Genomic DNA, 18,206 nt, shown 5'->3' with positions numbered 1-18,206 from the left:
AACTGAGGCTGAAGCTTTTTCTACAGGCATTTCTTTTATCATATATTTTTTCTGTCTGTTTCTATATCTAGACTCTGGAGACTATTCTACCGGTAACTGTAATCTTAAGATTTTTCTTCGTTTGTTTTGGCCCATGCATGCCTCTCACCTGTTTATTAATTGCCAGTGCATTTGATGACTCCACGAGCTCCATTGCCGCAAATTAACGAGCTAGCACGTCCTGCGACCCATGGAGGTGACTCTTGTGAGTGTGGCCACGGGGGCCCTTAACTCCGTCCTGGAGAAGCTAGGCACTCTGCTGGTCGACGAGTACAATCGTCTCAAAGGGGTGTACGGTGAGATTAAGTTTCTAACTGATGAGCTTACTGCCATGCATGCCTTTCTCCTTAAGATGTCGGAGGAGGAGGATCCAGGGCCGGACCACAGATTTAGGAGGCCCTGGGGCAAGACATCAACAAGCGGCCCTTTTTGACTCGAAATCTTAAAATATTTTCTATTTGAAAAGCAAAGTAAATATCTAGTGCATAGCATAGACGATGATCTTTGGACCTTAAAATTGAGAGTACAATTTATTTATTGATAAGGTGAACTACACCATGATAGTAATGAAACAATGTAGTTCCACATTAACTCGCTTTCCTTAATTTGAACAACGGAGACTTTATTTTGTTCTACAAAACATATAACCTTGTCCAAACTGGTTGATACTTAAAAAAAATTGTGCTACCATCAGATAAGAAGTTAACACATGTACGTACATTTGTTTCTGAATCTTTCCCAATCCGCCATGTTCTTCACTCCCAAGAAATTTACGCAGATAATAACTCAATTCTTCCAACTTCGTTGTTGTGGATTTGAAAACCTTACTCAACTTTCTGGAATTATAAGTTTGTGAAAAATGTCTAGAATTAATATCTGGAGGGACCACAATATCATTATGTCTAAAATTACTGTCTCAACTAAAAAAAACCTAGCCTTATCATTCAGATTGTCGTAATTTGGCGGATCAAAAACATTAACAGTGCATCATTGTTGTTCATCGACACTCGGTGGCCTTTTTACCAGATAAACACTTTCTAGATGACATGACAGTAAACAAGAACATTTAGCACAAAATAATTAATACAGGAACAAACACACCTAAATATGTATTAATGTGGATGTAGATTGCCAGATCCGCAGGTTGCCGTAGTCAGCACAAACGAGAAGACCACACCAAGAACTGAATAATTTCCCCCATTCTGCAGTTCTTCTAATCTCTTGACTCCCGAGGACTCTCTCACACTTAGATCCAGTTAATATCCGAAGAACACCTATGCAGGTAGATGCGGATTCGTCAGAGCAGGAGGGCAGAGCGATTTAATTGAGGAACGGGATTATGGAAAGGAAGAAAAGAAGAACACCTACCGTCTCTACATCTCCAACATCTAGTTGATGGGGAACGAGAAGGACACTGAGAAAGGAAGGAGAGCCGATTTGGGAACGGATTTTCGCCTTGCATCTCCATTAATGGCCGACGGCAACCTTGGAATCGGTAAGGCACGGGAGCGGCGGCGCTATTATGGGAGTCAGGACCTTGCGAAGTGGAGGGGTCGAGGAGAAACATTGAGGATGGGTTTTGCCCCACGGTTGAATCGGCCCTCTCCTTTCTAGATATATTTCTTGGGCTTCTTACAGGTATGAAGGAATACTACCTCTCGGGCTGGGGCCCCTGCCTTCCGGGGGCCCAGGGCGGGCGCCCCGTTTGCCCGGCCTATGGGCCGGGCCTGGGAGGATCCTGACGTGCAGGACAAGGTATGGATGACCATGGTGCGGGAGCTCTCCTATGATATAGAGGACTCCATTGACGACTTCATGCTAGGTCTTGACGACAAAGATGCTAAGCCAGATGACTTCATAAAGAAGATTAAACACATTCTGGGAACGTTGGGGAAGAGGAAGGCTCACCATCGGACATTTCAGGATTTGAAGAATCAAGTCACTGCGGTAGGCGAGAGAAATCAAAGGCGCAAAGTTTCTTCATAGGACGAGCTTCACGGTACCTTCTATCTGAACCGTTGGTGCGCTTTGGGATTTGTGCAATGGGAGCAACACGAGCCATGCATCAATTCATTGTGCAGTGTAATCAGCAGGAGCTGTCATGTCTCGGTAAAATGAAAACAAAGTAGGTAGGAGTATAGGTCTGCACGCTAGTCAAGTGGGGTGCAGCTGTTTCTGGCGACCGAGCTGCCTCGTGAGTGGAGTATAGTTTATTTAAAATATGCATGCAGGTCTCCTCACTTTCTCTGTTCAAGCTCTCTCACATGCATGCACAGGACACCTTCTTTTGTGTGGAGACACTGCAAATGCTCTCTCTCACACCGCTCCCATTTCTAATAGTACTACGCTTTTTTCCTGGGACTTAGTAAAAGAGAGAAAGTTTATTTATTTATGAGAGAGAGGTGCTGTGGGAGAGAGGACATGGGTAAGAGCTCAGTTTTTCTCTCTCACATGCATGGAACTTGTAATAAATATTTGTCCAGAAAAACTTCCGAAGAAACTTTGCACCCGGCAGCTCTTCCTCTCTCTATATAAATCTTGCATGCGGCAGATTCCCTATTTCTTTAATGGAGACGGAGTAGAGGTGGGCTGGGAGGGACGACAAGGAGGTGTCACGGGCCTGCATGCGGTGGATGCCGACAAAATGGTCAACTCCAGATTTGGGTAACAAATCACTATGACACTCTGCCAAACTAGTCAGCTTTCGCACAAATCTCTAGGAACAGGACATTCAACGAGTGGTGTAGATAGGAGGTATCACATAGCTCGGCCTACAAAAAATCATGCTCAAAGGTTCAAGACATCTCAGGCCTTCCCCAACACAAAAAATGGAACCGTTGACCCTAGGGCTCTTGCTATCTTTGAGGATGCCTCAAAACTTGTCGGTATTGACGAACCCAAGGCTGAGATAATCAGATTGTTGACAGAAGGGAATGTATATGCACCAGTGCAATAACAACAACAACCAAAAATAGTCTCCATCGTTGGATCAGGAGGAATGGGCAAGACAACTCTTGCAAACAAAGTGTATCAAGACCTTAAAGGAAAATTCGAGTGTCGGGCTTTCGTATCAGTGTCACGAAACCCGAACATGAAGAAAATCTTGAGAACTATTCTCAGTGAAGTGGCAAATAAAGATTATGCCCACACCAAAGCTAGGGATGAACAACAACTTATCTCCAAGATCTCTAATTTCCTTGTTGACAAAAGGTACTATCTCCACTCAAACACATATATGTTTGTCATCCTTGAATGCGTAAAAAACGTTATTTAGATATGCCACATGAAAATTCCACATGTAAATCTATCACCAAAATAGTTCAATCAATTTTTTTAATATGTTATGAGAAAAGATAATCATAAAATTTGTATTGTTTTTAAAATTCGCGGAAGCTAAGAGCTGGCGAGCTACCGGACAGGCCCTAAGTCACAACCTATCCTAATTAAGAGCTAACGTTCACTGTTTATGTGCTTCTTTCCTGTCTTTACATTAGTTAAGCCTGTTATATCCACTCATCCATTGGAATCACCCGATCATTTGATCAGCATGCAGCATGCATGCACCTATATTTATTCTTGGTCCGGATTAATCATGCGTGTGTGCGCACACACACACATTGACGCACACGTGCGGACATGATTATTCGATCCATGCATCTATTATTTGAGCTTCTGCATTCATGCTTCTCTAACATATATGGAGTTTATACCAAATAAAAGTGGCCATGACATGCATCATGTTCAAACCACTGTCATTCATCACTCTCCTCTCTGTTGCTCATGTTTGAACCACTGTCATTGATTGCTCTCCTCTCCATTGTTACTGTACCAAATTAGATTATGTTGTGCTGGTTGAGTCTATACTTAATCGATGTCATTTAAGCATTCATGTTCATGTTTGTCGGCGATTAATGCAACTCCTATTCTACAATCTACTAGGAGGTCGTGGAAGACAGTAGAGATAAGGGTGGTGCCCGAAGGGATCTCGTTAGCAATGATGGTGCACAGTGGTTTTACCCAAGTTCAGACTCCCAGATGGGTAAAAGCCTTACGTCCTGCTTATAGTGTATACTTACTAATGGAAGAATTACAAGGGTGTAGGTCAAATCTATGGATAAATAGGTTGCGGGTGTCTTGGAACGGTCATTAAAAGAGACATCCTACCCGAGCTCCACATAGCTCTTTATTTTTTTTTCAGCGAAAATACTATTTTCACACATTGAAAAAATCTGAAAAAAGTCTATACATACATGTGTATTTGTATTATACACGTATGAAATTTCATGAACATATATGTTTTCATGTAGTGTATATGAAAAAGATAAATACACGGATTAATATAGGCTATATCTTTGTTGTTTTTATGTCAGATATTTATCTTTTTTGTGTAGCACGCAAATAACTGAATTACATGATGAAACTTTTTACCTACTTGACAAACATGCATATGTATTTGTATAAAAAAATTTGATATTTTTTGAAACTTTTAAGCATATTTTGATTTTTTTGGCAAAACGGGCTCAATGGAGCCCGGCCTCTGCAACGCCGCATCCTACCCCTTATATAGGTTGACATGTGCTAGTAATTAGGTAGCTATCTTCTAGGAGATACGATACGATCTGGTGATCCCGTGGTTATCCGAACATATCTCCTGTAACAACAAGATCCGGGCTTAGCACACACATTCTTATTCCCTTATGAGTTCATTGTTTTTAGAAAAGGAGGATGACCCCCGGCATCTGCATCTGGGCGATGCATACGGCCATTTTATTAATTATTCTCACAAGATCGTACAAAGTCATACAACAGTAAGACTAAAGCCGCCGTCTAAGCAACAAACTATCGCTACACCTATCCAGTTGATGAAGGGGCGCACATAGCCTGGGCCTAATACCAAACAGACATCGCAGCCTAGCCTAACATCTAAGACCTGAGACCCCAACCTAGCCACTTGCCGGGTCTGGGGCACACACTGGTCCGGCGTGCTCTCAGAGGCCGCCGTCGCCAACTGCCACCGCTCCATCTTCAGAACTGTACTAATGCGTCAACCTTGCTCGGTTCAGCTATCGTCGACGCCACCACGGCGCCCAACGACACCTCCTCCCTGCGCGCAAACAATTGTACACGTTGTGGTTGCCACTGATACACCTCAGCGCCATGCTGCCACGTACCACCAGCCGACACAGCTTGAAGCCCTTGGAGGATCTGTCGTGCGTAGCACCTGCCGACCAGGCATGACCAAGCGTAGCACCTGTCGGTCAGGCATGACTTGACATCTCCACCGAAGCTCCGTGCAAGACGAAGCCGCTCCACCTCCTGCCTCTGACTTCCAGCGCTGCTCCACAAAACAACGCTCCCAAGAGAGAAACGACACCGCAGTGCTGCCATCGTCCGGTCTGGAACACCAGATCCTAGGGTTTCCCCCGGAGCAATACGAGTGGGTCGACGGTAGTCACATGACGATGACTTCATCAAGGTAACGACGTGGAACGCCGCCATCGCCCACCGTTGGCTTGGTTTTCACCGGCAACTACGTCTCCCTGACTCGCAGCTGGTGCCAGATGACGGATCCCGAGATACGAACACCCAGCCTCAGGCCGACCACCTCTGACGGAAGAGATGACCACCACCGCCGGTTGCACCGGTCAGAATAGATCTGATCGGAGGTGCCGCCGATGAGACCACCAGGCCCTCCACGCCGCCGTCGCCGATCTGAAGACAGCATGCACGCCACCGCAGCCAAGCCGGCCGCCGCCGCCGCAGCGCGCGCAGCCCTGGCCTCCGCCGCGCCAAGCCACCGCTGTCCGAGGACGGGCCGGCCTCCTGCCACCTGCCGCCATCCGCCGTGCCGCAGATCCCAGATTATGAGTTCATACTCAGGCATGATTAAGTATGGGTCCCAGGGGTCCCTAGACACTCGTAGGTGGACTCAGTCCATGCACACCCATAGGGTATACCCCTCCAACTATACTCATATACACACCGACCACGTTCTTTTTTATCTTTTCTATTTTCTCAAGGAGAACAATTTTTTCCTATTGGTGTTTTTCTCTACTAATGTCACTCATAAATTGATATGCAACTACTTCATTGTTGTTGATGATATATGGAAGAAGGAAACATGGGATGTTATTAAGTATGCATTCCCCATGAACAGTCGTGGCATAATAATCACCACTACCCGTATGATTGATGTTCTACATTCATGCCATTCATCATTCAGAGGCCATATTTATAATATGAAGCCTCTTCATATGGAGCACTCAAGACATCTATTTCACACAAGACTATTCAATTCCCAAGAAGATTGTCCTTCGTTCCTTGAAGAAGTTCCTGAGCAAATATTGGAAAAATGTGATGGGTTACCTTTAGCAATCATCGATATATATCTAGTTTGTTGGGTAACACAGAAAGAACAAAGCAACAATGGAACCAAGTAAAAGATTCAATTAGTCGTGCACTTGAAAGGAATCCTAGTGTTGAAGGAATGATGAAGATATTGTCACTTAGTTACTTTGATCTGCCTTCTCATCTAAAAGGTTGTCTCCTATATCTAAGTATATTTCCAGAAGATTCTATTATTGAGAAGAAGGGTCTGATAAGGAGATGGGTTGCTGAAGGATTTGTTTGCAAAGAAGGCAAATATACATCATATGAGTTAGGAGAGAAGTGTTTCAATGAGCTTGTCAATAGGAGTTTGATCCAACCCGTGAAGGTGGACAAATATGATAAGGTGCTTACTTTTCGAGTTCATGACACAATTCTTGATTTCATAGTTTCCAAGTCCATTGAAGAGAACTTTGTTACTTTCGTTGGTGTTCCCAGTTTAACTATCGGGAGACAAAGCAAAACTCGTCGGCTCTCCTTGCAAGTTGACGGGAAAGGAAATTCTGTCATACCAATGAACTTGATATTGTCTCATGTCCGGTCACTTAATGTGTTTGGGAGTTTTGTGAAAATACCTTCCATGACGGGGTTCAGTCATTTGCGCAGTTTGGACTTCGGACGATGCAGGCAATTAGAAAACTACCATCTTGTGAATGTAGGGATGTTGTTGCAGCTAAGGTATCTCAACATTAGCATCACAAGGGTGAGCGAGCTCCCAGAGCAAATCGGAAATCTACGGTTCTTAGAGATGCTGGACATAAGGCACACAGATGTGTATGATTTACCAACAAGTATTGTCAATCTCAGAAAATTGGCACATTTATTTGTTAGCGGACACGTTAGGTTTCCCGATGGAATTGCGAAGATGCAAACACTGGGAGACATTGAAACGTGTGCCTGCCCTACAATCATATAACTTTCTGCAAGAGCTTGGGCGGCTAAAGAATCTGAGGAAGCTACACTTTTACCATATGTATGTCTCCCAAGAGCACAAGTAAGTTATTGCTTCTTCTCTCCGTAACCTTTGCACACGGAACCTTTGTTCTCTAACTATAACTATGCTGAGTGACAAGCTGATTGACAACTTCTTACTGAATACATGGTGCACTTCTCCGCCGCTGAACCTCCAGAAACTTACGACCACGGGTTTTGTCTTCCCAAAGGTTCCAGATTGGGTAGGATCGCTCGTCAACCTACAGAAGTTATGCTTGCAAGTGAAGAGAATTAAGCATGAAGATTTGTGCATCCTTGGAGCCTTACCTGCTCTGCTCTCTCTAGGTCTTGAAGCAAAGGAATACCAATCTTCCTGTGAGGATAAAAGGCTGACAGTCACTTGTGAAGTTGGGTTCCGACGTCTGAAAGTGTTTACTTATTGGGCACAGGGAGATGGGATGGATCTCATGTTTGTAGCAAGATGTATGCCCAAGCTAGAAAAACTGGTGATTGTTTTTCTCGGCTGTGACAATGAGTCTCTGAGCAGATCTGGTGCTTTCAGTTTTGGGATTACAAACCTCTCCAGCCTCATTACATTCAAATGTGTCTTAAATTGCTCGGGTATCACGAGAAGTGCTGGAATTTAGTCTATTTTGGGCAGCCCAATAACTATTTCAGAAATTCCTAATAAATCCTACAGGCCCACTTAGCCCATTTGTGCAAGGCAAGGGATACTACTAAAGTTTAGTCCCACATTGCTAGTTTAGTGGGAGTTGGACCTCCTTATAAGGGAGGTTCTTTCCCCACTTGTACGAGCATGAGAACAAGAGGGATATCCACGTGCGCTCCTCCTCCGCCGCCCGCCTCGTCACGCCGCGGGTATGAGCCGAGCCGATATCTAAATTTTTGCCACGCACTACGGGTATACGAAAGGTCACTTGGGAGCTAGAAAGTTTTTGCTGTAGTGGATATTGAATACGAACGCTGCACCCTTCGGCTGCTGACTGTTCGTTTCATCTCCCGCGTTCCCTTCAGCTCCCGGCGCAGCCTCTCACCTCCTTCTCTTGCACCTATAAAAGGGAGGTCGCTCCTCTCAGAGAGACGCACCAGAATTTCTTCCTCCTCTCGCCACAAGTTCCTGAGCACTACGCTGCTCCTACGATCTTCCCCATCCCGGCTTGCGGCGTGCACCGCGGGTCGGGACAGTAGGCCTCCGAAACCGCACCTCTTTGAGTCCTGTACGGGAGAAGGGTGATAAGGTTTTTGGGGAGCGCTCCGCGCGACTACTGACTCCTTCATCACGGACTCCGACGACTACTTCCCCGGCGACGACTTCTTCCCTGACATCGACGACATGGCTGGAGAGGACGTCGACCCCAAGTCCAGTGCTTCTGCTGCTGCTGTCCCGTACGTATTTATGCTCTTTCTGTTAGATGTCCTGCCACAGTTCTTTGCTCTAGTTTTTGCCCTACATGTGTTAGGTTCTACTTCATATATGCAACTTGCTATACTGTCTGATCTAGATGTGTTTACTTACAGTTCATATGTGAAGTTGCTATTTACCTTCTCTTTGTCAAATCGCATGACTTGCTTTATCACTGTTATATTAGTCATGCTTTATCTAGTATTTCTGTTAATAAAATCATTTGGTAAATTGCTCATATTTCCAACAATCCAAAAACCTTATTATAGGCAATTTACCCCAAGTGGTTTTGCTGCTTCCATGAGACCTCCTATGTTTGAGGGTATCCACTATAAGAGGTGGCGCGTGAGAGCAGTCTTATGGTTTCAAACCATGAGTTGCTATGACGCCGCTCTCGGCAAACCTGAAGCAGAGCTTGATGCTCAAGAGGCACAAGCTTTTCAGAAAATGGATACTCTGTTTAAGGCTGCTCTCTTGAGTGTTCTTGGTGAGAACATAGTTGATGCTTATGCGTCAATTGATAATGGAAAAGATATGTGGTATGCACTCGAGGCCAAGTTTGGGGTCTGGGATGCTGGCACTGAGCTGCACATCATGGAGCAATTCTATGATTACAGGATGACTGAAGAGCGCTCCGTGGTTGAGCAAGCTCATGAGATACAGTCATTTGCTAGAGAACTTGAGCACTTCAGTTGTATGCTACCGGACAAGTTTGTTGCCGGAGGTATCATCACTAAGCTTCCTCCTTCATGGAGGAACTTTTCTACCTTGCTGAAGCATAAGAGGCAGGAGTTTTCCGTCCCGGATCTCATTGGCACTCTTGATGTGGAAGAAAAGGCAAGAGCAAAGGACACACGTGCTCGAGGTATTGAGGGAGGATCTAGTGCCAATGTGGCACAGAAGCAGAACTTCCAGCCCCACAAGTTCAAGAACAAGGGCAAGTTTGATGGTAAAGCAAAGTTTGATGGGAAGAACAAAGCTGTGCAACACACGAACTTCAAGAAGAAGAATGGCAAGAAGAAAGGTGCTTGTCATGTGTGTGGGGATCCTGATCATTGGGCTCCTAGTTGCCCTAATCGCTATGACAAGCGTAATCCTGGGAAAGGCGGCAAGACCGCTAATGTTGTCATTGGAGACACTGACATGAAGGATGCTGGGTATGGTATATTTCCCACTATTCTTTCAGTATGTCATTCTCCTGACTGGTTGATTGACACGGGTGCTAATGTGCATGTATGCGGTGATATTTCCATGTTTTCGTCTTATCAGACCGCAGGGACTTCAACCGTGCTGATGGGCAACGGTTCAAGTGCTTCTGTTCGTGGTGTTGTCACGGTCGATCTGAAGTTTACTTCGGGGAAGATCGTGCGGCTAAAGAACGTGCATTATGTCCCCTCCGTCAATAAAAATCTTGTTAGCGGATCTCTTCTGTGTAGAGATGGCTACAAGCTTGTCTTTGTGTCGAATAAATTTGTAATATCCAAGTATGGAACCTTTGTTGGTAAAGGCTATGAGTCAGGAGGCTTGTTTCGTTTATCCTTATCAGACATTTGCAATAAAGTTGTTAATCATATTTGCAACAATAGTGAATCCAATGTGTGGCATTCACGTCTTTGTTATGTTAACTTTGGTTGCATGTCGCGACTAGCGAAGTTGAACTTAATCCCTAGTTTCACCACCGTCAAGGGATCTAAGTGTCAAGTGTGTGTGCAAGCTAAGCAACCTCATAAGTCTCACACGACTGCGGAAATAAGAAATCTTGCACCACTAGAGCTCATACATTCAGATCTATGTGAAATGAATGGTGTGTTGACAAAAGGTGGAAAGAAATATTTCATGATGTTAATTGATGACTCCACTAGATATTGCCGTGTGTATCTTCTGAAGTCTAAGGATGAGGCTTTGATCTTTTTCAAGATCTATAAAGCCGAAGTGGAAAACCAACTTGATCGAAAAATCAAGAGGCTTAGGTCCGACCGTGGTGGAGAGTATTTTTCCAATGAATTTGATGCTTTTTGTGCGGAACATGGTATAATTCATGAGAGGACGCCTCCTTATTCACCTCAGTCAAATGGGGTGGCCGAAAGAAAGAACCGTACTCTAACTGATTTGGTTAACGCCATGTTAGACACATCGGGTCTCTCCAAGGCATGGTGGGGGGAGGCGATATTGACAGCATGTCATGTCCTGAACCGAGTCCCCACAAAGAACAAAGAGATAACTCCATTCGAAGAATGGGAGAAGAAAAGGTTAAAACTCTCTTATCTTTGAACATGGGGTTGTTTGGCGAAAGTCAATGTTCCAATTCCAAAGAAGCGGAAGCTTGGACCAAAGACTGTGGATTGTGTTTTCTCGGGATATGCTTTTCATAGCATTGGCTATAGATTCTTGGTTGTAAAATCTGAGGTACCTGACATGCATGTCGGTACGATCATGGAGTCGAATGATGCGACTTTCTTTGAAGATATCTTTCCCATGAAGGATATGGCTACCTCATCTAATCAGGAGATGCCTAGTTCATCGAATCAGGAACCAGTTATAATTACCGAACCTACCATTTCGATGGAACACTTCGAAAGTCCTGTGGAGGAGAACAATGAAGTTCCTACCAGGAGCAAGAGACAGAGGACTGCAAAGTCCTTTGGTGATGATTTTCTTGTGTATCTCATAGATGACACTCCCAGTTCTATTTCAGAGGCCTATGCATCTGAAGATGCTGACTACTGGAAGGAAGCGGTTCGTAGCGAGATGGATTCCATCTTGGCAAATGAAACTTGGAAGATAACTGATCGTCCTTATGGGTGCAAACCTATAGGATGCAAATGGGTATTCAAGAAGAAGCTTAGGCCTGATGGTACTATTGAAAAGTACAAGGCTCGGCTCGTGGCTAAGGGTTATACCCAAAAGGAAGGTGAAGACTTCGTTGATACTTACTCACCTGAGGCTCGACTGACCACTATTCGAGTTCTACTTTCACTAGCTGCCTCGCATGGTCTTCTCGTTCATCAAATGGGTGTTAAGACTGCTTTCCTAAATGGAGAGTTGGACGAGGAAATTTATAGGGAACAACCAGATGGGTTTGTACTAAATGGTCAGGAAGAGAAAGTGTGCAAGTTGCTGAAGTCTTTGTACGGACTTAAGCAAGCACCCAAACAGTGGCATGAGAAGTTTGAAAGAACTTTAACAGCTGCAGGCTTTGTTGTGAACGAAGCTGACAAATGTGTGTACTATCGCCATGGTGGGCGAGGAAGTTATCCTGTGCTTGTATGTCGATGACATACTGATTTTCGGAACAAATCTGAAAGTTATTAAGCAAGTCAAGGATTTCCTATCTCGTTGTTTTGAGATGAAGGATTTAGGAGTGGCTGATGTCATTCTGAACATCAAGTTGTTGAGAGACGATGATGGTGGGATTACTTTGCTTCAATCTCACTATGTGGAAAAGATCTTGAGTCGCTTTGGCTATAGTGACTGCAAGCCCTCTCCAACACCATATGATGCTAGTGTGTTGCTTCGAAAGAATCGAAGAATTGCTAGAGACCAATTGAAGTGTTCTCAGATTATTGGCTCGCTTATGTACTTAGCCAGTGCTATAAGACCTGACATCTCTTTTGCTGTTAGCAAACTTAGTCGGTTTGTTTCAAAACCAGGAGATGTGCATTGGAAAGCTCTAGAAAGAGTTTTGCGTTATTTGAAAGACACTGCAAATTATGGAATTCACTACACCGGGCATCCAAAGGTGCTTGAAGGGTATAGTGACTCAAACTGGATCTCAGATGCTGATGAGATAAAGGCCACGAGCGGTTATGTATTCACTCATGGAGGTGGCGCTGTTTCTTGGAAGTCTTGCAAGCAGACCATCTTAGCGAGGTCAACAATGGAAGCAGAACTCATAGCACTAGATACAGCTATGGTTGAAGCAGATTGGCTTCGCTGGCTCTTGAATGACTTGCCGGTTGTTGAGAAACCTGTATTGGGTGTCCTTATGAACTGCGACAATCAAACTGTGATCACGAAAGTGAGCAGTTCAAAGGATAACATGAAGTCACCAAGACACGTTCAGAGAAGGTTAAAATCTGTCAGGAAAATGAAAAACTCCGGAGTTATCACGTTGGATTATATCCAAACATCTAAAAATCTGGCAGATCCTTTTACCAAGGGTCTATCACGTAATGTGATAGATAATGCATCGAGGGAGATGGGTATGAGACCCACAATATGAGTTGTTCACAGTGGTAACCTATTCTTTGTGATCGGAGATCCCGTGAATTAGATGTGGAAGACAAGCTGTTGGCCAACTGAGAGGAGAGTATCCTTACTATTCACAATACCACTCCATGAAGATGCAATACTCTCCTAATCTGCATGGCAGGTTGATGTATATCTTAATGTGCTCTAAGTGGCTTACTTAAGCAGAGATGTTATCCTGCAGAACATCTTTTGAAGAACACACCTATATGAGTCTGATTGTTAAACATCGCAATCTATGAGAGTAGGGTTCTCTCTAGTAAACTCATGAAAGGTCACGGAGTATGACGCATAAGCTCCACCCGCGGGGAATGAAGGAAATATGCCCTAGAGGCAATAATAAAGTTATTATTTATTTCCTTATATCATGATAAAAGTTTATTATTCATGCTAGAATTGTATTAACCGGAAACATAATACATGTGTGAAAACATAGACAAACTATGTGTCACTAGTATGCCTCTACTTGACTAGCTCGTTAATCAAAGATGGTTATGTTTCCTAACCATAGACAAAGAGTTGTCATTTGATTAAACGGGATCACATCATTAGTTGAATGATCTGATTGACATGACCCATTCCATTAGCTTAGCACCCGATCATTTAGTATGTTGCTATTGCTTTCTTAATGACTTATACATGTTCCTATGACTATGAGATTATGTAACTCCCGTGTGCCGGAGGAACACTTTGTGTGCTACCAAACGTCACAATGTAACTGGGTGATTATAAAGGTGCTCTACAGGTGTCTCCAAAGGTACATGTTGGGTTGACGTATTTCGAGATTAGGATTTGTCACTCCGATCATCGGAGAGGTATCTCTGGGCCCTCTTGGTAATGCACATCACTTAAGCCTTGCAAGCAATGTAACTAATGAGTTAGTTGCGAGTTGATGTATTACGGAACGAGTAAAGAGACTTGCCGGTAACGAGATTGAACTAGGTATTGGATACCGACGATCGAATCTCGGGCAAGTAACATACCGATGACAAAGGGAACAACGTATGTTGTTATGTGGTCTGACCGATAAAGATCTTCGTAGAATATGTAGGAGCCAATATGGGCATCCAGGTCCCGCTATTGGTTATTGACCGGAGACATGTCTCGGTCATGTCTACATTGTTCTCGAACCCGTAGGGTCCGCACGCTTAAGGTTTCGATGACAGTTATATTATGAGTTTATACGTTTTGATGTACCGAAGGTTGTTCGGAGTCCCGGATGTGATCACGGACATGACGAGGAGTCCCGAAATGGTCGAGACATAAATATTAATATATTGGAAGCCTATGTTTGGATATCGGAAGTGTTCCGGGTGAAATCGGGATTTTACCGGAGTACCGGGAGGTTACCAGAACCCCCCGGGAGCTATATGGGCCTTAGTGAAAAAGAGAAGGGGCAGCCTAAGATGGGCCGTGCGCCCCTCCCCTCCCTTGGTCCGAATAGGACAAGGAGAGGGGGCTGGCCCCCCTCTCTCTTTTCCCCCCTCCGCGAATCCTATTCCAACTAGAATTGGGGGTGGGAGAATCCTACTCCCAGAGGGAGTAGGACTCCTCCTGGCGCGCCTCTCCTAGGCCGGCCACACCCCCCCTTGATCCTTTATATACGGAGGCAGGGGCACCCCAGAGGAACACAAGTTGATCCACGTGATCATATTCTTAGCCGTGTGCGGCGCCCCCTGCCACCATAGTCCTCGATAATATTGTAGCGGTGCTTAGGCAAAGCCCTGCGACAGTAGTACATCAAGATCGTCACCACGCCGTCGTGCTGACGGAACTCTTCCCCGACACTTTGCTGGATCGGAGTCCGGGGATCGTCATCGAGCTGAACGTGTGCTAAAACTCGGAGGTGCCGTAGTTTCGGTGCTTGATCGGTCGGGCCATGGAGACGTACGACTACATCAACCAAACGCTTCCGTTGTCGATCTACAAGGGTACGTAGATCACACTCTCCCCTCTCGTTGCTATGCATCACCATGATCTTGCGTGTGCGTAGGAAATTTTTTGAAATTACTACGTTACCCAACAGTGGCATCCGAGCCTAGGTTTTATGTGTTGATGTTATATGCACGAGTAGAACACAAGTGAGTTGTGGGCGATATAAGTCATACTGCTTACCAGCATGTCATACTTTGGTTCGGCGGTATTGTTGGACGGAGCGGCCCGGACCGACATTACGCGTACGCTTACGCGAGACCGGTTCTCCCGACGTGCTTTGCACATAGGTGGCTTGCGGGTGACAGTTTCTCCAACTTTAGTTGAACCGAGTGTGGCTACGCCCGGTCCTTGCGAAGGTTAAAACAGCACCAACTTGACAAACTATCGTTGTGGTTTTGATGCGTAGGTAAGATTGGTTCTTGCTTAAGCCCGTAGCAGCCACGTAAAACTTGCAACAACAAAGTAGAGGACGTCTAACTTATTTTTGCAGGGCATGTTGTGATGTGATATGGTCAAGACATGATGCTAAATTTTATTGTATGAGATGATCATGTTTTGTAACCGAGTTATCGGCAACTGGCAGGAGCCATATGGTTGTCGCTTTATTGTATGCAATGCAATCGCGCTGTAATGCTTTACTTTATCACTAAGCGGTAGCGATAGTCATGGAAGCATAAGATTGGCGAGACGACAACGATGCTATGATGGAGATCAAGGTGTCGCGCCGGTGACGATGGTGATCATGACGGTGCTTCGGAGATGGAGATCACAAGCACAAGATGATGATGGCCATATCATATCACTTATATTGATTGCATGTGATGTTTATCTTTTATGCATCTTATCTTGCTTTGATTGACGGTAGCATTATAAGATGATCTCTCACTAAATTATCAAGATAAAAGTGTTCTCCCTGAGTATGCACCATTGCCAAAGTTCGTCGTGCCTGATGAAGCTATGTACCTAGGGTAGGGGCATGGACCTGTCCTAAGAGTCCTACCCAAGGACATCCCTAGAAGAAGTCACCTTTCAATCGACTTGAAGGTATCCCACTCGACGGATTCAAAACACTCGACCACGAAGCCAACCACTCGACTGACAGGAGATCTAAAGTCACCCCGCAAGCAAACGGTCGGCCATTAAGTAGTCTTTATGGTCATCATAGCACTTTATTAGGGACGTTACCAGTAACGCCCAGTCTTAATGTATTTTAACTCTGCATTACTGAGGGCCGGAGGGGTCTGGCGAACTCTATATAAGCCACCCCCTCCTCAGTAGCAAGGGTTTGACCCCTGGAATTCATACACACATAATCCAATCGACCGCCTCCGGGCTCCGAGACGTAGGGCTGTTACTTCCTCCGCGAAGGGCCTGAACTCGTACATCCTGGTGTGTTTACATCTTCTCCATAGCTGAGATCTAGCCTCTCCATACATACCCCCCTACATCACTGTCAGAGTTAGAACCACGACAGTTGGCGCCCACCGTGGGGCCGGAGTCTTAGCGCCTAGTTGGAGAAGTTGCGGTTTTTCCAATCCCTTTGATCATGTTTTCGTACGGAGATTTGGTGGAGGGCCGCGAGATCCGTCTCGGCGCGCTCACGTTCATCGCCGACGACTCCGCTTGGCTTCAGGAGGCTCCACTCGACATCGACGCACTCCCCGTCCACGGTGCGATGCACTTCCGCGCATGTGTTCGCGGCATCCTCCTGCGGCAGCCGTCGACCCAGTATCGGTCGGCTCCCGTGTCATCTTCCCGCCCTGTCTCCCACCGGCGCAAGTGCTCCGGTCGGTTGAGACTTAAGAGGTGGGTGAGGCATGCCATGGCTCGCCAGTCGGCAGCCCCACAAGTCGCGGCAATCGAGCCCGGTGAATCCCTCTACGGCCTGTTCGACCTGTCGACTGGCTCCGCGGAGACCACATCCGAGTGCGACAGCAGCGACCCAGCGGCTGAGGTTCTAGCGGTCGATGGAACACACAGTCCTCCCGGTTTCCCTCGCGCCGATGGAGGCGCGGGCGGAGGCGACCCGTCGCATCCCCACAATGAGTATCTCCCCGAACCTCTCACGTCATTGCAGCGAGAGGAGCTTCGCCGCCGGAACATGGATGCACTCCACACTCCTATCATCGGAGAAACCCCTGAGGCCCGGGCCTTGGAGCACGCGCGCTTGGCTAGCCGAGTGCACTCGACTGGAGAATCTCCAGCGAATACTCGACGAGCAAGCGCGTCAGCGAGCTCCCGAGTCCAGCCGACGTCAGCTCTTCCCGCCTACGCAGGTATATCGAACCCCAGTTCAGAATTTGGCAGCCGCGGCCCATATAGCAGAATCGATTCAGCCCTCCCAGTCGGAGGCTGGCAGGGGCTTGTTGCAAATCAGAGCGTTGCTCCAGGCAGCGGGAAACCAGAATTCCGCTGTTTCTCAGTCGCGGAATAGGATCCACAGTCGATCCGTTGCAACAGATACAGTCCAGTCGGCTCACAGCCCAAGATCGGCCCCGAGGCGTGAGGGGCGCGGAGACCGGCACGATCAGTACAGAAGAAATGAGCAGTATGATCACCGATTCGATCGGGATGATCGGCATCGAGTGTCAACCCCTCCCCCGAGGAGTGGGTCATATGCGCCTCGGCAGGGGGATGACAGACGCCCTCATAGTGTTGGGCGGAGGGTTCCTGTCGACCCCAGGGACCCAGGCTTTGATGCGAGATCCATCCTCGTTCAGGGTCTGGTTGACAAGAACAGAGCTCACCGAGAAGGCCACGACAGAGATGCGCCTGCCAGCAGCAGAGTACATGTTTCAGGGCCAGAGTGTTTCAGTCGAGCCATTAGAGCCGCAGTGATTCCTCCCAACTTCAGGTTGGCGACTGGAGTCAGCAAGTTCACCGGTGAGTCTAAGCCTGACACTTAGCTCGAAGATTACCGAGTGGCTGTCCAGATTGGCGGTGGCAATGATGAGGTAGCTATGAAGCATTTGTCTCTCATGTTGGAGGGCTCAGCCAGAGCGTGGCTGAATCAGTTAGCACCCAGCAGCATCTACACTTGGGAGGACCTCTCCCGAGTGTTTGTCACAACCTTTGAAGGAACATGCAAGCGACCTGCAGGCCTTACAGAATTTCAGTCTTGCGTGCAGAAACTGAATGAAACTCTGAGGGATTACATCCATAGGTGGATCACATTGCATCACATGGTTGAGAATGTACCAGATCATCAAGCAGTTTGTGTCTTTAAAGAAGGCGTTAAGTA

The 18,206-nt window shown here is 46.2% G+C and overlaps 1 pseudogene; it reads left to right on the top strand.

The window, feature by feature from the left end:
- Positions 1–229: 229 nt before the first annotated feature.
- Positions 230–7,675, top strand: LOC147967141 (disease resistance protein RGA5-like; annotated as a pseudogene).
- Positions 7,676–18,206: the final 10,531 nt, after the last annotated feature.

The sequence above is a fragment of the Triticum urartu genome, chromosome 6A (genome assembly GCF_056163025.1).
Source record: "Triticum urartu cultivar PI428250 chromosome 6A, HENAU_Tu73, whole genome shotgun sequence".
NCBI lineage: Eukaryota > Viridiplantae > Streptophyta > Magnoliopsida > Poales > Poaceae > Triticum > Triticum urartu.
This window is presented reverse-complemented; position numbering and strand designations above follow the sequence as displayed.